Raw genomic sequence first — 22,067 nt, 5'->3', positions numbered from 1 at the left:
AAGTGCATTTGTACTTTGTTCTCGTATGAAAATTGGTGGAGGCCTAGTCTTTTTTGGTTCCCCTAACGTTTTTTCGTTGGGTTGTTCGGTCGCAGAATCAGCCAAGATAGCATATCGGTTTGAATTATTTACTGCAGAGTTTTCATTGCCGTTGTTGGTTCGATTGATTTTGGGTTGATTACCTGCCTTATTGTTTTGAGGGCTGAGCTTTCTCTTGATTTGGATGTAGCGATCCATGCCAGTCTGCACAGTCGAAATCGACTTCTGCTTTTGTTTTGATTTTTCTTTACGTGCATTATTGTTGTTGCAAACGGTCAGTGCTGCTGAATTATTTACAGCTGGCACAGCGATAATTAGTTGGGCCGCTGACGAAGTTGATGTTGTGGTAGCAGTGGCAGTTGCCAGTGAGGTCACTGCACTCGTTATTGCAGTGTTACAGTTACCCGGGACGGTCGTTTGGCGCTGCGAGAGGAGCGGGGTAGGAGAGGCGGTCTCTTCGCTCCACGACTTGTGAGCCGAAGCAGGCAGAGAGGGAGAGCAAGAACGCGGTCTGACGTTCTCTGAGGGCAAAAGTTTCGAGTTAGTTGAAGGTGAGGGTGCTCGATCACCGATTTGCGGTGAGACGAAAGAAAAGTATGCATTGTTGCGTTGTAAAGAGAGCCGGCGCTCGTCTTGTTCACATTGTCGCTGAGAACGTATGTCGTTTTGATTCATTGTTCTAAGTCCACATATAACAATTACCAGAACAATATGGAATAATTATTTATTTTAGTAAATAATTACTATAGTCAATAATTGTTAGTTGTGCAAACTGCACTTTACACTTTGTGTTTAACTTTCACTATACTGTTGTAGTTTTTAGAACTTGCTATTCGTAGCTTGAAAGAAACACGTCCGCGAATCTCGAATGCGAATCCACGAATGTGTTCCGTTTTAATGGTGAAATGTTTGCCATAAATGTATGGTCTAAAATGGGTAATTGCCCAATGAATTGCCGCTAGTTATAGCGTAGCGAACAGTACGAAATCGTCACTGCAGAGCACAACCGTGCACACAGAGCAGCGCAGGAAAATATTAAACAAGTCCTTCGAGACTATTTTTTTCCAAAAATGGGCAGCATGACAAAGGAAGTGATTGCTAATTGCAGGGTATGTACCCAAGCAAAGTACGACAGGCATCCGAAGAAGCAAGAGCTCGGGGAAACGCCCCTCCCCAGTTATACTGGCGAAATGACGCACATTGACATATTTTCAACCGACAGGAAGCTGTTCTTGACGTGCATTGACAAATTCTCTAAGTTTGCAGTAGTGCAACCAGTTACATATAGGACAATAGTGGACATCACAGGCCCCCTATTGATTAGATTATTAACCTTTTCCCCAACATCAAAACAATCTATTGCGACAATGAGCCCGCATTCCCCTTGCAGTTAGTTAGTAGGTTACTTTAAGAAAGCCCGAGCACTACAGTCTCACCCTGTATCTAAATTCCAGGTTTACCCTGATGATGTTCATTACTCTGGCATTAGCGAATGCACGGATTACCGACTTTTCGCATGCCAACTACATCCCTGTCGTAGATGGTGATGTGCTGGTTTTTGAACAGCGTGACCTCTTGAAGCACTCAAGCAACTTGTCCGAATTCGCTGTTATGATAGACGAGACAGAAAAATTATCCGAGTCCTTTCCCCAATCGCATATGCGTAAGTTACTAGAGGTCGATACGGACCATCTTAAAACTTTGTTGTCCGTCCTTAAGGTCCATCATAGGATTGCCAGGAGTCTAGATTTCCTAGGTACAGCTTTAAAGGTAGTGGCGGGTACTCCCGATGCCACGGACCTTCTAAAGATAAAGATCACAGAGGCTAAACTAGTTGAGTCTAATTTCCGGCAGATAACCATAAATTCCGAAACCCAGAAACAGATTAACAAGTTAACTGACACCATCAATAAGGTGATCAATGCCCGTAAAAGCGACTGGGTTGACACTCCACATTTGTATGAAGCGTTATTGGCAAGAAATAGGATGCTTTCTACTGAAATTCAAAATTTATTCTCACTATTACTTTGGCCAAATCAAACATTGTAAATCCCACGATTCTTGACCATGCCGACTTGAAGTCTCTTGTAGAACAGGACACCCCTATCGTCAGCTTAATAGAAGCATCCAAGATTAGAGTCCTCCAGTCCGAGAACAGTGTTCATATTTTAATTGCCTATCCCAGAGTCAAGTTCAGTTGCAAGAAAGTCGCCGTGTACCCTGTATCCCACCAACACATCGTCTTACGCCTCGACGAGGATACGCTGGCCGAATGCGAACATGACACCTTTGCGCTCACAGGATGCACAGATACCACACACTTCACGTTCTGCGAGCGGTCTCGGCGCGAATCTTGTGCGCGCTCACTTCACGCAGGGAGCGCAGCCCAATGCCACACTCAACCCAGCCACTTGCAGGAAGTAACTCCCGTAGATGACGGCGTTGTGATTATCAACGAAGCATCAGCTCGCGTTAGCACTGATGGCAGCCCAGAAATACTAGTTGAGGGAACCCACCTGGTGACCTTCGAGAGAACGGCAACCATCAATGGCTCCGAGTTCGTAAACCTACGGAAAGCATTAAGCAAGCAGCCAGGCATTGTGCGCTCCCCATTACTTATCATCGTCGGGCACGACCCCGTGCTCAGCATCCCTCTGCTACACCGGATGAATAACGAGAATCTACTCTCCATCCAAAGCTTTAAGGATGACGTGGAATCTGAAGGTTCGCCTAAACTCTGGTTCGTAGCTGGTGTGGTCCTAAACATTGATTTAATTGGCTCCTTCGCGCTTTATCTGGCATTAAGGAGAAGACGAGCCTCCATGGAGATACAGCGTACCATCGACACATTCAACATGACCGAGGACGGTCATAAACTTGAGGGGGGAGTAGTTAACACACAATAATTCTTAGCAACTAAGTAGCTCTACATAAAGAGTGCTGACACGCCAGAAGTAAGTTCAGCGCTCTGCGCAAAGAACGTCCGGCAGCGGAAAGCTGACACTTGTTATTCGGAGCGTAGCTTCACGCTGCAAGGAATGCTGAGTCGGCTCTGCCGACTCGTCTTGGTGGCGCGATGCACTGCTGGTAGGGTAAACTTAGCTCTTTACTTTGTAAACCTTTTAGTCTTAGTCTGTTGCTGAAATAAAGAACAGCTTGCTCCGGCGTACTGCCGATAAACCACTATTCTTCTTATTACAATCAAATCTCTACGCCACAAGGCTAGAGACAACCACTAAGGGGGCGAAGTCAAGCCCTCCAACGTAATCTTCCTAATTCAGTGTTCATAGGCCGACTACCAATAATAAGAAGGAAGACCTCTGGACTGTCTGGAACCTCATAATTTATACACTGCAGAAAACTGCCGAAGAATTACAAAAGTTTAGATTCGAAAAATTAAATCTAGAAGAAAAGAAAGCGATATCAAAATTATGCAGAGAATTTTCGGACATATTTTATACAGAAAATGAACCATTAACATTTACTAGTTTAGTAAAACATAATATTCCATTAACAGACAAAAATCCGATTTTTTTAAACCATATAGATATGTATTTGCATTATGGCAGGAAATTACGGAACAAGTAAACGAATTACTGAAACAAGATGTAATTAGATCAAGTCACTCAACGAGGAGTGCTCCAGTATGGGTAGTACAAAAGAAAGCAGACGCTACAGGACATAGGAAATGGAGAGCATGATAATTTAAATCAGTTAAATATATTTCGAGAAAAGTTATACCCAAAAGTAAAACGTAAGTTAGAAGAGACAGTATACAAGAGAACTATAAAATATGAATGAGAATAGAACGGATGAAATAGAAATAGAGGAATGAGACAGGATCTTTAGAAAAGAAAACAGAAGAAATAAGATTAGACCTCGTTTCACAATCCATAAAGTGTCAAGGGTACATGGACCTACATTTGTAGCAAGCAGTGGTCAAAAGATACAGAAGTCTAAAATCAGAAAGAAACAAGAAGATAACTAAAGGTCTCGGCCTTCTCTCTTTTTTTTTTAGATTCGTGCTAGCTTCGGCACAATTCATATCGATCCAAGATGTTAATGAGTCCCCTAGTCCCATCGCCAAAATAAATTTAGGAGAATGTTCAATAATCCAAGCTTATAAAAATATTAAACATATAATAGACCTACAGGAATATGAAAGCTGTGTAGAACAATATAGTAGTACACTAAATTTGATACAGAAATATGAAACGCTCATTAACGCAGGTTATATCCTAGAGGGTAAGATAGCCTAATTGCGGGAAAAGATAGAAATACTAACACCCTCGGGAAAACAAAAACGGGGCTTAGTTAACGGATTAGGAAGTATCGTAAAATCAATATCCGGTAATATGGACGCCAATGATGGCCAAGAGATTAACAAATGCGTTACTGGATCAAGAAGCATTTAACAATGAGATACAAATAAGATTCCAAGATATAGCAAAAAGTATTAACCAAGAGCAAGCTATGATAAGTCGATTTTTAGAAACATCTCAAAATAAAATTAGTAAAGAACTATCGAAAGAACAGGACCAAATTAATAAATTTTAATACATAAATAGATTAATATATAATATAGATCGGCTTGGAAACCAAATTCAATGGAAATTCAAATGATCTATCAGAGAGTATAATAATGGCTAAGATAAAAATAATACCTAAGCTAATACTAGATCCAAAAGAGGTCACAAAAATTGAAGAGATCATAAGAAAACAAAATATTACTATCGAATCAAAACAAGAGATATACAAATTAATTAAACTAAATACATATAATACACAAAATAAAATAATTTTTGAAATTATCATACCTATATTCGAAAAACAAAATTATAAAATTGCTAGAATTATACCATTACCACTCAACAAAACATTTTTTATAATAGCGCCTAAGTTTATAGCATACAACGACTATAAAATTGTACACCTTTCGAATAAATGCCAACAAACTGCCAACAAATCCATTTCCGACATAGAAAGCATTAAAACACTACCAACAAACGAATTATGTATCCAAAATCTACTAAAGAATAATCACAGTAATTGTGACATGCAGCATACAGGCATGGTCACAGATATATTTGAACCAGAAAAGAGATACATCTTCATCTTTAATGCGAAGGAAATTAAAGTAAAAACACCAGAAGGCAATGAGACCTGCATAAACGGATCGGTGATAATAACTTATGGAAATGCTGCAATAGAAGTAAATGGACTGGACTATGATAACACTAAAGAAAGTATATTAGAACGTCCAGAGATAATTATCCCACCTACAAGAGGAATTTCAAGAAACAACACTGAAACACTGACACTGCAAAGACTACATTTAGAAGCAATAGAGGGGGTGGGGGTATTACCGACCCATTGGTACCACGCCTACACTCCCAACCGAAACCTCCTTGATCGTTCCAAGTTCACTAACAATGTTATTGAACCGGGAAGATAAGATATATAAGTTAACAACATCGACATACTGCAACGTAAGCATTATGCCAGATGTCGATACGTAGCCGGCAGACACTGCAGATTTGCGTGGCCGCTACGAATATGAGATCGCAACAATGTGTTTCGTTTTCATGCTAGCTCCTAAGTTTGAATTCTTGTATTTTATATTCAGTTCTGATTTTGTCTCCGACGCTACAGCTCCGCTCGGCTCGGTGTAATAAAGCATTAAAAGTAAACTCCTAATCTTTCATTGTCACGGCTCCGCCTGACACCTGATTAGTAAAAGCCGCGCGCGTTAACCGCCGGCCAACCCTTTTCATAATTGGCGCCCAACGTGGGGCATTTGACAGTGCGTTAGTCATTAGCCACGAACACAAAAAAAGTGGAAAACAAACTAAAAAAATCTAACTACAAGTTAATCAAACGCAGCCACGTCAACAGGGCTGTAGCAACAAAAACAAGTGCAAAACAAACTAAAATAAATTCTAAAAATCTAAAACCTAACTACAAGTTAATCAGACTAAGCCACATTAACAGGGCTGTAGCAACAAAACAAGTGCTTGTGACCACTGTTGTTTACAACAGAACTATTTAACAAGTGGCTGCTGCTGACCTACGTCAACGCAGGCAGCACAGCTACAACGCCATTAACCTCGCCTCTTGAGTGCAGTTGGTTGAGGTGCGCTATAGCGCAAACTTAATTTCACGTCACACCGAAGCCGCGGGTGCTCTTCGGGCAGCGACTTATCGCCAGATAAGCGCGCAAGCTATTTGGACAGCGGAGACGGCAGCGCGGGAGGCAGAGACAAGCAGTGTACAAAAAAAAACAAGAAACCAACTCCAGTGTAGAACACAGCACAACACCAAAAAAAAATGTAAGTGGGCACCTTTTTTTAAAAACTGCTCTTAAGCCTGCGAAATAAAAATAAGCATATAAACACATTTTGCAAGTGTCTTCTTAAATTTTTTTTTTTTTTTTTTTTTTACTTTGCTTTTATTTATTGAATCTTCTTGTATAAGAACTAACAATAAGTTTAAAAATCTTAACTATAACAAGTATTTTTTGAACAGTTGTATTATTTTTCCAACTGTTCTATGTTTAAACGGCCCTAATAATTTATTCGCTGGGTTGGTAGGTCCTTTCGCCGGAGACGGGAACGGCTGCTGAGCTGGATTAGACCTCGCGCTAGGTGGTTGGGGTGCGTGTGAAGCTTGCTATGGTATTTTTCCTTAAGTTCCGTGATTGCGTTGGTAACTGATGGGATATTTAAGTCTCTTTGGATGTTTTCACTCCGAACGTACCACGGTGCCCCAGTGATGGTTCTCAGAATCTTTGATTGTGCTCGCTGAATGATGTCAATATTGCTGTTGCTGGCATTGCCCCATAACTGTGAGCCATAGGTCCAGATTGGTTTCAATATAGAATTGTAGAGCAAGACCTTGTGATCTAGGCTGAGCGGAGAACCAGAGTTGATGAGCCAGTGTAAGTTGTTGGCTTTGAGTTTAAGTTGGGTTTTTTTGGCTTCAATGTGCCTGCGCCATGTGAGTCTTCTGTCTAGGTGTACTCCTAGGTACGTTACCTCGTCTGCTTTCGGGAGTGGTATGCTGTTCAACAAGAGCGGAGGACAGTCTTGTCTGTTTAGCGTAAACGTCACGTGCTTGCATTTTTGCTCGTTTACTTTTATTCGCCAGTCAGAGAGCCACTTCTCAATGTCGATGAGGTACAGTGCCAACTGTGCTGTAGCTTGGATAGGGGACCTTGAACGGCTAAGGATAGCTGTATCGTCGGCAAATGTGGATACCGTTAAGCGACTATTTGTAGGGATGTCGGCTGTATAGATGAGGTATAAGGTTGGCCCAAGAACGCTGCCTTGGGGGACTCCAGCCTCAATTGTATGAACAGTGGAAGTGGCAGTGTTGCACCGCACTGCAAACTTTCTGTCATAGAGGTAAGACTTTAGAAGTTTGTGTGTGCTTTCGGGTAGGGATATTTTAATTTTAAACATTAGGCCGTCGAGCCAGACTTTGTCGAATGCTTGGGATACGTCTAAAAATACTGCTGTACAGTATTCGCGATATTCAAATGCAGTTCTTATTTCCGTTGTAATACGATTCACCTGTTCAATGGTTCCGTGGCTTTCGCGAAATCCAAATTGGTGGGCTGGGATTATATTGTGGTATATCAGATGTTGATTAAGTCGGATCAGCAGGCATTTTTCGAATAGTTTCGAAATGCATGAGAGTAGACTTATTGGTCTGTAAGATGAAGCGACTGTGTGGTTCTTACCAGGCTTTGGAATCATTATGATCTTCATCATCTTCCATCGTTGTGGAAAGTAACCAAGTTTGGTGATGGCATTAAAGAGCTTGGTTATGTAGCGAACTGCAGAATGTGGCAGCTGGATGATCATTTCCGGTGTTATAAGGTCGTAGCCGGGGGATTTTTTCGGGCTGAGATTGTCTTTGATTATTTTAGTTATTTCTTTAGGACGAAACACAATTGGGGTGTGTTGCTGATGGCGGTTTACGGGATAGGACGGTAGCGCGAATGTGCTAGTAGCCTGGTTTGGCGTGAACACATTTTGTAGGTGAGCGGCAAATGTGTTGGCTCTGTCTTCATCACTACGGGCCCAGCCACCTGATGAATTCCTTATCGGCAAAACGGTTTCAGTCGGTGGGCGAAGAGTTGAGTGGGCTCGCCACAGTGACTTTTGTTTTGTGCCTGTTGGTGTGAGTTGCTCTATGTATCGGCGCTGATCGTCGTCCTCTTCTTGTTTCAGAGCGTTGGCCAGTTTCCGTGTGGCTACTTTTAGCTTTTGTTTTGCAGTTGGGGATCTGGAAGATTGCCATTCTCTGCGTAAGCGACGTTTTACGTGGACGAGTTGCTCGATTTGTACGTTGGTCTTTTTTGAATTAATTGTATTATTTGTTATTTTGGGTGTTGCAGTAAGAGCTGCTGCAGTAAGGATGGATTGCAATGCACACGTGCAGCTCTCTATATCAGATTCAGTATTGAGTTTTGGGCTTAGCTCAATATGTGAACTTATATATTTTTTATACCTGAGCCAGTTTGTTTTGCTAGAGGTCAATCTGGTTGGTGGTTTCACGTTTTCTGCGTATCGGCGGAGGTGAATTAGTACAGGCGAGTGATCAGATGAGAGATCCGGCAGACATTCAGCTTTAACCAAACTGCGGGAAATATTTTTCGTAACTGCGAAGTCGATCAGGTCTGGCAGCTTATTGAGGTCTGATGGCCAGTATGTAGGACTCCCGGGGGAAACATGGTCAAGTTTATTAGTGGCTTTTATTATCGTCTTATAAAGCTGTTTTCCTTTTGGGTTCACAAGTCGCGATCCCCAGTGAGTATGTTTAGCGTTGTAGTCGCCTGCTGCAATGAAGTGTGGCCCTAGTGCTTGGAAGAAATCCAGGAATTGAGCTTCTAATACTGTGAAACGGGGGGGGCAGTATACGGCCGCTAGTGTAAGGAGAGTGTTGTCATCCAGCTGAATGTTGATAGATGTGGCCTGAAGATGATTTTCCGCAAATTCTTTGTAAAAGTGGTGCTTCATACGGTTCCTTATGAGTATGGCGGTGCCACCGTGTGCTTTTCCGTCGGGATGATTTGTACCGTAGAAATGGTAGTCTCTTATTTGAAAATTGTATTTGCTTGTGAGATGAGTTTCCGAAAGAAGCATTACGTCGATATGCTTCTCATGTAGGAATTGAGCTAGCTCAAGTTTGCGCTGTGAGACGCCATTGGCGTTCCACGTAGCTATGCGTAAGGTAGCCATTATTTATTTGATTGTTGGGCTACAAGCATTTGTATCAAAAGGTTTTGATTACGCATCATGTCTTGAATGGTGGTCTTCATAAATGTCATAAATTCCATCATGCTCTGTTGTAAGGCTTGCATCATAGCTTCAGTTTTTGTTTCCTGCTGCGCAGCTGGGTGATAGTTTTGTTGTGTGTCTAATTTTGTGTGCACTTCATGTGGAGTTCGGGAGTTTTGGGTTGGAGGCGTCATACCTGATTTTAAAACGTTAGCAAATGTTGTCTTGTTAGTGTTGAATGTAGGCCAGGGAGCGAAACTAGCTGCTTTCGAGAAAATTACTTCAGGATTTGTCTCTGATGGTATCAGGGTAGCTGATCCTTGGTGTACCCGCGCCGTGTTCATTCTTTTGTGAAGACGGATTTTCAGCTCTTTGTAGATTGGACAGCCTCTGTAGTTTGCTGTGTGATTGCCCCCGCAGTTATTACATTTTTTCTCGCATGCATTTTCTTTGTTAATTTGACACTGTTTGGAGTCGTGGAGATCTCCACAGACTACGCACACCGGGCGAAGTGTACAATATGACCTCGTGTGGCCATACTCTTGGCAGTTTGTACATTGTACAGGAGCGTTGCGTTTGTGCGGCTCTTCTACCGTGATCCTACGGTGCAAAAGGAGCTGGAGTTTGTAAATTGGGTGAACCTCGTTTTTTCTAGGAGGCTTGTTTTCTGGTTCAAGCTCAATCTTGAAGAGTGGTTGGGGCTGCCTGTTTCTGTTTTTGATATTGAACACGTTTTTGGCGTAAAATCCCTTTTCCTTTAGCGCCTCAGTTATCTCTTCGGGCGTAACATCAGACTCAATGCCCTTCAGGACTACTTGCAGGCCCTTGCTGCTTTTAAGCTGGTAGGTGTAGAAGCCTATTTTTTGTGCGGTAAAATAGTTTGTGACTTTTCTGTAGTCGTCCTCCGTTTTCGTCTGAAGTTTGATTTCGTTGATAGTACCTCTTACGAGGGGAGTTATATGAAAGCTATCTTTCCCAATAAGGCCAATCAAAGTATTTACAAGACGGCTTGTGCTCTTCTCGCGGATGTATATTGGCGGAGGCTTTGTTTTCTTCGGTTCGATATCAACGGATCCCAGCGGCACGTCCTCAGCGGTATCTACCAGCAAGGCAAATCTGTTGGTATTTGCAGGGGCTACATTTTTGATCAAGGTAGAGTTATCGCGTGTATTTTTCGGCTTGTTTCCCAAATCTGAATTTTCCGGGCTGAGCTTTCGCTTTATTGTAATGTAGCGGTCCATTCCAGTCTGCCAGGTCGACCCAGCTTTTTTGTTTACGTTTTCTTTTTGTTTTGCTGGCAGTGCAGCAGTACCGTTTATTGCTAGCGGTTTTGCTTTCGCTGACTTAGTCAGACCGTGAGCGGGTGCAGCCGATGACGAGGCAGAGCGGGCTGCCGGTCCCTCTCCAGCTGTTGTTGTTGGAGGTAGCGGGGCTTCTGTCGGAGCCAATAGAGCGGGAGAGCAGGAGCGCGCTCTTTCTTGATTTGTTGGTAGAAGAAGGTTTCCTGGGCTATGGGTTATTGACCGCTCGATGTCTGCGTTTGGGATTGTCGGTGAGACGTAGGAGAAGTACGCGTTGTTGCGCTGAATTGAGAGTCGGCGTTCGTCATGCTCGCGCTGACGCTGGGCGCGAGTGTCATTCTGACTCATAGTTTTATTATTTAAGATAACAATTCACTATGTATTTAAGCGATCTTGCATCGCATAGAGCGTCTCTTTCGCTTTCAGATTTTTTATTTAGTTTATTTTATTTGGCGTTCACTTCACTCAAAACAACCGATTTTGTGCGGAGCACGATAAAAACGTCTTCACACGTCGGCGATCGAATTATTATTTGACTTTCTTAAATGAAATAAAATAATAAATAGTTTTAACATCTGCCTTCATCTTGTTCGTTTTGTTTGGTCGTTCAACGTAATACGAACCGTGGAATTTTGCAACTTTGTTGCCTCCGTCCTCAAGCGTTGTGTTCGAGTTTTCGTTGTTTACATTAGAGGCATATGACTTCACCCTTCCTTTTCTATAGAACCACTCGCCGAAAGTGTAGTGATCCTGACTCTGATTGCGACGACCATCGCATTCGCTGTTCGGTGCCAAGACCCACACCAGTTGAAATTCGTAATACAGGCAGCCGTCACCGCTGGCTTAGCTGAGCAAGCCGCCGCAAATAAGGTCTTGCTTGACAAAGTCAACTCAATGTCCCAGCAGCTGGCCGCAGCGCATATTACGCCACCAGAGGTGCAAGCTTATGCACCCATAGAGATAAGAAATGACATCCGCTGCGACGAGCCATTAGATGCCGTCAAATGCTTGCCCGAGTTTGCAGGCGCACATGAATCGTATGTTTCATAGAGACAGGCGGCTCTCGCAGCCTATCGTATTTTTAGACCGTACGACGGCAGTTCACGCCATTATCAGGCGGTCATAATTATAAGAAACAAAATCAGGGGGGGCCGCGGACGTTGTTCTAGCCTCTTTCGGCACAGTTCTTAACTTTGACGCGATTATAAGTCGCCTCGACTTCACGTACAGCGACAAACGTCCAGTTCACGTAGTCGAGCAAGAGCTGGCCACGCTGAGACAAGGCAACATGTCTCTGCTGCAATACTATGATGAAGTCGGCAAAAAGCTTACATTGTTGACTAATAAAGTCAACATGTCATACGAGCCGGTCCTAGCAAAGGGCCTCTGCGAAAAGTTCCGCGAATATGCACTACGTGTGTTTGTTTCGGGACTCAAGCGTAGTCTCACAGATGTGCTGTTCTCAGCAAAGCCAAAGGACTTGCCGTCAGCTCTGGCGCTCGCGGAAGAGGTGGAATCGAACCATGAAAGATATGCGTTCGCTGCCAACTTCGCGAGAAGCATTGAGGAAAAAGAACACAAGGCAAGTACCCAACAGCGGGTCAAGCCACCCCAACAAGAAGCACAGGCAAGCGGGTCAAAGAACCCACATTTTAGTAGGCAGAACAAGCAGAAAGGCCAATCCGGCCAGCGAAATGCCGAGCAGCAAACTCGCGCCAGTGCTCCAGAACCAATGGAGGTAGACCCTTCGCTGTCAAAATTTAGACAGCCCACCCATGCCTCCGCTGGCGTCAGCAAGCTGTCGGCCATGTCCGATCGCTCTAACGGAAAGGGCAAGCAACAAAGGGTGAATCATGTAACCCAAGATGCTGGGCAGGGGCAGACATCGTACGCCGAAGCCGCCAACGGCGCTGTCGCGCAGATCGAGGACGATGCCGAAAGTGATTCTGACGCCCTCAATTTTTTAGGGGAAAATCCCTGCTACCCGTCATTAGACGAAGAGTAGCAGGCCAGGATATGAGCTTCCTTATTGACACCGGCACGTCCAAGAATTACATCAGACCACACAAGGGGTTAACTCGCAATTCACCTTGCATTCCATCCATGGCTCAACCACCGTCACACAAAAATGCTTTGTTGCGTTGTTCAACGTGAAAGCAACATTTTTCATTTTACCAGACTTGTCAACCTTCGATGGGATAATCGGTCTCGATTTGTTAGGTCAGGCTGGGGCGTCACTCTGTTTGGCCTCTGGTCAGCTCAAATGGGGTACGGAAGTTGAGAAAATCTCCTTCCACAAATGCACTGATGTCAATTTCACCGATGTGGATTGCTCAGATGCACCCGCTTCAGTGCGGGAGACTTTTCGGAAATTATTAAAGGCCAGAAAAAAGGCCTTTGCAGACCCAAACGAGGCTCTACCATACAATACTTCGGTGGTTGCCACCATCAGAACGGTGAGCGAAGAGCCCATCTATGCCAAGCTGTACCCATATCCCATGGGCGTAGCTGACTTCGTTAATAAGGAGATCTAAGATCTTCTAAGAAATGATATAATTCAGAAATCGGCATCCCCCTACAACAACCCCATATGGGTAGTAGATAAAAAGGGCACCGATGATGAGGGAAACCGCAAGAAGCGCTTGGTGATAGACTTTCGCAAGCTTAACGAGCACATTTCTCTGAGTGCCAGCCAGAGGCGTTCCAAAAGCTGCGCAATATATTGGCATCAGAAGATGTCATGCTCAGCTACCCGGACTATAAGAAGCCATTTGATCTAACGACAGATGCTTCAGCCTATGGTATAGGTGCGGTGTTGTCTCAAGAGGGCCGCCCTATAACAATGATTTCAAGAACTCTTAAAGACAGTGAAGCCAACTACGCGACTAACGAGCGTGAGTTATTGGCCATCGTTTGGGCGCTGGCTAAACTGCGGCATTACTTGTATGGAGTGAAAGATATAAATATCTTCACTGACCATCAGCCGTTAACATTTTCTGTGTCGGAATCAAACCCGAACGCAAAAATTAAGAGGTGGAAAGCCCGCATAGACGAGTTCAATGCTCGTCTATTTTACAAGCCCGGTAAAGAGAACCTGGTAGCGGACGCCTTGTCCAGACAACAGCTTAATGTGCTGGAACAAGAAGAGACCGAATCTTGCGCAGCAACGATTCACAGTGAGGTGTCTCTCACCCACACAATCGAGTCAACGGACAAGCTATTGAACTGCTTCCAGAACCAGATAATACTGGAAGAAGCACGTTTCCCATCTAAAAATACCTTTATTTTATTCGGGAATAAAAGGCGCCACACGGTTAACTTCGTCTGCAGGGGGTCTTTATTAGACGAACTGGCAGACATAATCGTCCCAAGGGCCGTAAACGCCTTCCATTGCGAATTGCACACGCTCGCAATGATACAAAATGAGATAGTCCGGAGGTTTCCAGCCACAAAGTTCTGGCATTGCAGGAACCGTGTCGTGGACGTACTCGGAATCCAAGAAAGAAGGGAAATCTTAACTGCTGAACATAATAGGGCGCACAGAGCAGCACAAGAAAATGTAAAGCAGGTATTGTCGGAATACTATTTCCCCAAAATCCTTTCCTTTCCTTTCCTTAGCCAAGCTGGCCAACGAGATCGTGCAGAATTGCAGGACTTGTGCAAGGGCAAAGTATGACAGGCACCCGAGAAAACAAGAACTCGGTGAAACGCCAATACCGTCACACACAGGGGAAATGTTGCACATCGACATTTTCTCTACCGACAAAAAGTTTTTCCTCACTTGCGTCGACAAGTTTTCTAAATTTGCCGTCGTACAACCAATCGCCTCGAGAACTATTTAAGACCTGAAGCCAGCGCTGCTTCAGCTCATGAACTTTTTCCCAAGGGCAAAGACCATTTATTGCGACAACGAACCGTCGTTGAAGTCGCACACGATCGTGTCCATGCTGTGTAACAACTTTGGTGTAAGCGTTACAAACGCACCACCACTGCACAGCACCTCCAACGGGCAGGTGGAACGTTTCCATAGCACGTTGCTGGAGCTAGCCAGATGCATAAAGATAGACAAGGGCTTGAGTGATACGGTCGAAATAATAATGTTGGCCACTACCCAGTATAATAAGTCGATTCACTCGGTCATCGACAGGAGACCGGCTGACATCGTCCTAACACACTCCGATTAGCCACAGCTAGAGATCCACAACAGGATCCAGAAGGCTCAGACCGCGCTGAGGGCCAGAGAAAACGCCTCGCGGCAGAATAGGACATTCGATGTTGGCGAGAAAGTGTTGGTAAAATCCAACCGAAGACTCGGCAACAAGCTCACGCCGTTGTGCGAACAAAGAGCTGTAGAAGCGGACATGGGGACCACGGTCCTTATTGAGGGGAGGGTGGTCCACAAGGACAATTTAAAATGACGCGCTCAGCAGCGAGGTCAGTGTTTCGCTTAATTTTAAATTTTTTCTAGCCACTTGGCGTAATTTTTAATATATCTAAGCGTAGCGCCATCCGCGCACATTATATTCTTAAGCATTTTTATTATTATTGGTGTTGGGTTCCCCTTGTCTACAAAATAGAAAAATCAACCATTTAAACTTTCACCCACAGGACCAATCTTATCCTTCTCGTGTCTCTATCATTGGCATCTGAGCATGCACTTTGCAGCTCAAGTGGTCAATACCTTCTGCATACATATGTATATGTATAAATGTAAGTAAGAATACATAGATATAAGCAATGTACATATGTGCGGGTAGCTGAACCCAACTTCAGCACACTTTGATCATTTAAATAAAGAACCTCGAACAGAGCAGAAGCTAAGCTCTTTTTCCATTAAACACCAAAATAGCACCCTTTAAAATAGCACCTTTCATATGGCGACCGTGACAGGACGATTGCAGGACTTTTGCAGGACGCACACGAAGTGTTTAAAGTATTGTGCTAATAATTACAGTCGACTGATCTTAGTCCGACTATAAATTAAATAAATTAATAAATTCAAATGACATTATAAAACATAATAATTGATGGCGGAAGAGCCACAATTCTCAAACGCACAGCACACGACACAAAGGGACTTGCCAACGTTGGAAGAAGCTCTGCAGCAAAATCCTGCAGATGGACCACGCCCACTCACAATAGCTGAGTACCGGGCAAGGCAGGAAAGGAAGGAACCAAAGAAGCACAAACGCTCCGGAAAAAGGGTAAAGCTACTTAAACAACGCCGACTGGTTAAGGAAATGACCCAGTTGGCCAGAGACGAGGCATCCCGACAACGCTACAAAGAGCGTCTTGAGGACATCGAAAGCAAGATTTCGCAAGGTGCGAAACAACGCAAACGGGCTGCATAAATAAATGCCAATGCCCCAATTTGCCTTAATTTTAATTTCTAAACCCAAGCCGATGCGGGAAACCGCTGCTTGAAAAACACTAATATCTGTTAGGCTTTTTACTAACAATGCGGTTGGACAAATTTTTTTTTATATTGTAAACAAATATGTGAGCCAACCACATTTATTAACAACTAATATTTCCACGTCTCCGCTACTGAGTATATATATATTCAGCTGCGAATATTCAACTGCAAAGACTAAATTTAGAAGCACTGTGGATTCCAGAAAAAATATAAAAAAACCAATGCAAAACCCCCAACGCACCAAAAGCCGGGCCCTTCCACCGGAGGCATCGCCGCTGCCGCTGCGTCTGCACTGCCCGATTGTCTGCTACCTCACACAGCTTTCTTAAGGACAAACTTAAATTTGTAAAATCAGTTTCAACCAATTTCTAATCGGAAGCAGAACTTTCTGCAAATAAAATGTATAAGAATTTAAAAACTAAAAACATTTTGTGTTCTTGTTTTTTATTTTTTTCCTTAACAAACATTCGGTTCGTTAAGTTGCATGCCTTCTGCATACATATGTATATGTATAAATGTAATTAAGAATACATAGATATAAGTATTGTATGTGCGGGTTAACTGAACCCAAAATCAGCACACATTGGGGATCGACTACGAACCAAGAGCACCTACCAGCTCATAAAAATATAATTCCGGCAAGCGCCGTTATATCTACTTAATTACGCTATCTGAGTCTCTAGGCCAGAAGCCATCCTAATTCATCAATTGGGAATTATCACCTCCGATCTCCAGAGATACATCCATCGACCAACCGGCCAGGTTCCAGTGACTGCAGCGAGAGACCCCCTGCGGCGCTTACTCTTCATAATTGGCGCCCAACTAACGGATTACTAATCCACAATACTACACACAAACTATGTAAGTGAGCTTCTGTTCCAAACTCCAAACTGCATTTACATAGAGCTTTAAATATTTAAAAAATTTGTGCGATTACATAAAAATAATCTGCATTTCCATAACAGTTCAAACGTCTATATGAGTTAACATCAAAAGAATTCGCAACAACAATCTGCGAAGGCTTACACGCAAGATCCGCGTCTTGAGCGCTTCCGTGGGAGCGACGATGGCAGAGTCAGCAACGGAGTTGGCCGGTCCTAAATATCTTCTCGTGAAAATAAACAAACGTTTACTTTAACTTGTATTCAGTTCTTTTCTACCCTCATAAGCAACAGCACTTGCTCTACTCAATAAAGAGTTCTTAAAAGTTACTCCGTCGTGTTTTGTGAAGCCACCGGCTTGCGGAAATTGGCGTAAAATATTATAAACTTAACATACCAGGAAACTGGTTAGTTTCGATATGCAACAGACCTTCGACAAAGTATGGCATGTTGGATTGTTATGCAAGATAAATACCCTTCTCCCTGCGCCCTACTTCTGTATTTTTAAGTCATATCTGGAAGGACGAGAATTTAAAATCACGGTGAGAAATAATTACTCCTCCTCCTATCTTCAATGAGCTGGCCCGAGTTTCGGACACATGGAAGCTTCGAAGAAGGCTCTTATGGCAACCTATGCAGATGACATCGCATTTGTATATAACACTAGGGACAGCAGAGAGGCAGCTAACCGTGGATAAACGGCTCACCTTTGGTCCGCAACTCAAAAACACAGTAAAGAAATGTGGTTACAGATCACAACAGCTGAGATGGCTCATGAATAGAGGAAACACTATTTGAATGAGGTGCAAAAGAGCTGTGTATCGTACAGATGTGGTTATACGGGATCGAGATTTGGGGAATTGCAACCAAATTTATTTATAAACGTATTCATGTAACGCAAAATCCCGAGCTACGACAAATAAACAACTGTCCCTGGTATACATTGTAGTGTATCTACCCTCACTATAACTCTACTCTACATATATATAAGTAACGTACATACATTGTGACACTTTGTTGCAAACACAAATAAACATAATTCACATCAAAGACCACATGCACTTACATAAACACTCCAGCCAATGAAATACGATCTAATGCTTATACATAAGCCGATCGCGGAGCGTGAGAATGCTGAGCATGCACTTAGCAGCTCAAGTGGTCAAGCCATACATAACAGATGTATGCCTTCTGCATACACATGTATATGTATATACAATATGTACAATATGTAAGAACACCATGTACGGGTAGCTGTACCCAAAGACAGCAACATAGGAATTCATTCAAATAAAACGATTCAAACGGAACAGACGCTCTGAGCTATTCAATATCTATTACACTGAGCTATTACTTATTACTTATTACATGGCGACCGTGACATGGTCTCGAGTCTGCCTCTGTGTTGTGCCTCTGTGTATTGTGATTATGTATCGTGTATTGTGTTTGTGTTAAAAAAAAAAAAAAAAAACAACATTTTGTGCCTATTATATTCAACGTGTGAACACACAAACATAACTAAAATGTACTTGTAGTACTTGGACGCATTAAATGCAAATATATGTTCAATTGAAACAAACAAAGCACAAAAACACACAAAAACACACACAAAAACGCACAAAAACACGCAAACACAGCACACACAGAAGAACAAGCGGCGATTGATGGCAGACGAGCCACAATTCGCCAATGCACAACCACAAGTGCAACGGGACCAGCCAACGCTAGAGGAAGCGTTGCGGTTAAACAACGCCGATGGACCACGCCCACTCACAGTAGCTGAGTACCGGGCACGGCAGGGGAAGAAACAACTACGAAAGCACAAACGCTCAGGACGGAGGATTAAACTACTACAACAACGCCGACTGGTCAAGGAAATGACCCAGTTGGCAAAAGAAGAATCAGCACGACAACGCTACCAAGAGCGTTTGGAAGCCATTGAACAAGAACTTCGCCAAAGTGCGAAGACACGCAAACGGGCTGCTTAAATGCAAATGCCCCAATTTGCCCTAGAATTAAAATAAACCCAAGCCGAGGCGGGAAACCGCTGCTTGAAAATACTAACAAAACTTTATGCTAGGCTTTATACTAAAAAATGTGGTTGGAGATTTTTTTTTTAAAATCCTATTGAATTGTAAATTGTGACTTGTGAGCCAACCACATTAGCACTATCAAATTTCCATGTCTCTGCCACTGAGTATATATACTCAGTTGCAAATAATTTGTGTAACTTTAACAACTTTAAATTTTCTATTTCAAAAATAAAATTTTACATTTTAAATTTAAATGAATAACATTTTAAAAATGGATAAAAAAAAAAAAAAAAAAATAACTTTCTTAAAGAGAATTTTCTTTCTAAAAATACAAGAAAAAATAGATTTTTATTTTTCATATTATATATATAATAACATTATATATAATACTTCAAAAAAAAACGTTTCATTGAATATATAAAAATATTCAACACAAATTAAAATAAATTTTCTCTTCAATTTAAAATTACACAAATCAAACAAAAATTAGAAATAAAATTAGGAAACCTAATAAGTAAAACAATTATATTACATGTCATTAAAATTGAATGAGCATTAAAGATAATTCCATACCGAAGATAGACCCCCTAAAGACAATCATTTCGGAACTGTCTACTATGTTAGACAAAAATTCCAATATAGCGGACTCCACCGCAAACGTAATCAATACAGTTCAGGTATCACAGCCCGAACTTAAAATAATTACGGTACTCCTCATAATAATAGTAGTACTGCTATGTGCGAGTATGATAACGAAATTGTACAAACTACATAACAGATGCCTCAAGAAGAAATACTTGAGTAAGGCATTGGACCTAGATAAGGTCTAAAGTAGTACCCTGCGTACAAATTTCGAATATTCAATTAAATAGAAATTATCTTTACATATATATATAAAAAAAAAAAAAAAAGAATATCAAACATACTATAAATGAAATATTAAGTAGAGACCCCCACTTCGCAAGTAGACTATATTTTATACTTGCCGAGCAACCCGTAAGCCTTTACGAGTTGCAAATATTATACATTAACACCTACAACTGCGAGTTCTTTCCAATGTTCGGGTTGGAAAGAGAACAAGAAATCATGGTATTAAATTCAATACCAAATGTTATCGCAGAAGTTGTAGAAATATCAAACCCAATACTAGGGTCAACAGAAATAATAACAGTTCGTAAGAATTAGAGCATGGAATGGCATGAAATATGCACAACAATTAAAAATATTAAAACTAAATTCGATAAGACATATAAATGCTTATCGCCCAATAGGCCTATACAGGCTGAAACAATTAAAAAACATGCATCTACATTAGTCGACTGCTTTAATGAAGCACGAACACTAATATACGAACATAGAGAAACACTTAATTCTGAACACTGGTCTAAGTTATCAAGACTATTAATCAAACTTCGATTAAACTTGATAGCAGTTAAAAGGAAATTTAGTTTGGAAATTTCAATTCCAACAATACTAAATACCCCTTTAACGATTGATACAGACGAACAATCTGAATCAATAGAACCAGAAGAAATCGATTTAGAGGTCACCGAGTCGGAAGAAAAATATACCGACATCGAGGATAAAGACCTACTAAACCTAACAATTCCAGCTATATTAACATTAGCTGAAGACACTAATCAGGAAAAATTTAAAACAGAAAACATAATGGCACAGTCCAATATTGATTTTCTGAATACAGCATCAAAGCTTATACCCGACTTTGACGGTAAGGCTGAAAACTTAACAAGTTTTATAGATGCTCTAAACATTGTAGATACAATCAAAGGTGAGCATGAGTCTCTAGCTGTTTCGGTTATAAAAACCAAACTTAAAGGCCATGCAAGAAACCTCATAAGTAATGAGCAGACAATTGCTGCAATCATTACCCAACTGTCAAGTGCAGTTAAAGGAGAATCGGTAGAAGTTATATCAGCTAAGCTTCTCAGTCTCCAACAAAAGAGTAAAACGGCCAACCAATACACCCAAGAGGTGGAGAAACTGACAAAGGCTCTTGAAGGCGCCTATATCAGTGAAGGTTTAGGCCAAACTCTTGCCAATAAATACAGCACTACCACAGCTGTAAAGGCCATGACGAAAAATTGCTCCATTGATAAGGTAAAACTTATCATGCAAGCAGGCACATTCACAAACATGAATGATGCCATATCTAAATTTGTAAACAGCTGCACGGAGATAACAGGTCAGAGTAACACTGTACTCTATTATCGACGAGGTGCAAATAACAATAATAGAGGGGGCCGAGGTTATAATCGCGGCAGAAATGGCAACAATTACAACCGAGGCAACAATAATAGTAATAACTATAACAACCGTGGAGGAAGACGAGGCCGAAACCAAGGTAGAGGCCGCGGCAACTCCAACCAAGGTTACAATACCAACAATGTGAGAGTGACGCAAAACACGTCGGAAAACTCACAGACCCCTTTAGGAAACAATCAATAAATGCTAGAGTTCATTCCATCAATTATAGTCTTAATATATTCGTAACTTTTTACAATAATTCAACTGATAACAAGTTAACATTTCTCATTGATACTGGTGCAGATATCTCACTTTTAAAAGTTAATTCAGATAACTTCAAAATTCAGGATGACAAAATAATAAACATCCAAGGCATAGGCCAAGGTGTAATAAAGTCTCAAGGAACAACCCTAATAGATCTTCAATCAACAAAATATATTATTCCACATGAATTTCATTTGGTAAACTCAAATTTTTCAATACCATGTGATGGAATAATAGGCATTGACTTTATAAAAAAATTCAATTGCCAACTTGACTTCAAACCAAGTGAAGACTGGTTTATAATTAGACCCCAAAATTTAAATTATCCAATATATGTCCCAATAACATATAGCGCTGGCAACAATACAGTTCTTCTGCCAGCCAGATCACAAGTTATTCGGAAAATAGACATCAATAGCGTAAATGATCAAATATTCGTTCCTAATCAGGAAATACATAATGGAATTTATGTTGCGAATACAATAGCAGCATCAAAAAATGTATATATTCGACTTCTAAATACCACTAATTTCGACCAAATGGTCAAAGTAAACAAAATCAAATATGAAAATCTTAAAGATTAT

At 41.7% G+C, this 22,067-nt stretch overlaps 1 long non-coding RNA gene across 8 annotated transcripts in view, besides 13 other annotated features; it reads right to left on the bottom strand.

Moving 5' to 3' along the window:
* Positions 1 to 915: part of a mobile genetic element that runs on past the window's edge.
* Positions 1 to 1,003: part of a mobile genetic element that runs on past the window's edge.
* The window catches only part of lncRNA:flam (flamenco), a 158,841-nt gene that overhangs the window by 117,327 nt on the left and 19,447 nt on the right, over positions 1 to 22,067 (bottom strand). For 2 of the 8 annotated variants that reach the window (NR_133536.1, NR_133537.1), the window contains exon 3: positions 3,712 to 3,742. The exons of 5 other annotated variants lie outside the window; for them this stretch is intronic. This is a non-coding gene — a long non-coding RNA (flamenco). Of the gene's footprint in view, positions 1 to 3,711; positions 3,743 to 11,036; positions 16,532 to 16,698; positions 17,585 to 22,067 lie in introns of those variants that run through there. One more of the 8 variants, NR_167805.1, reaches the window with a different exon arrangement.
* Positions 1,013 to 3,374: a mobile genetic element.
* Positions 3,436 to 3,734: a mobile genetic element.
* Positions 4,161 to 4,417: a mobile genetic element.
* Positions 5,508 to 15,271: a mobile genetic element.
* Positions 6,457 to 11,160: a mobile genetic element.
* Positions 15,272 to 15,517: a mobile genetic element.
* Positions 15,647 to 16,198: a mobile genetic element.
* Positions 16,525 to 16,626: a mobile genetic element.
* Positions 16,733 to 17,025: a mobile genetic element.
* Positions 17,338 to 17,861: a mobile genetic element.
* Positions 17,866 to 22,067: part of a mobile genetic element that runs on past the window's edge.

Source organism: Drosophila melanogaster, chromosome X (assembly GCF_000001215.4).
Source record: "Drosophila melanogaster chromosome X".
In the NCBI taxonomy this organism is placed as follows: Eukaryota; Metazoa; Arthropoda; class Insecta; order Diptera; family Drosophilidae; genus Drosophila; species Drosophila melanogaster.
This window is presented reverse-complemented; position numbering and strand designations above follow the sequence as displayed.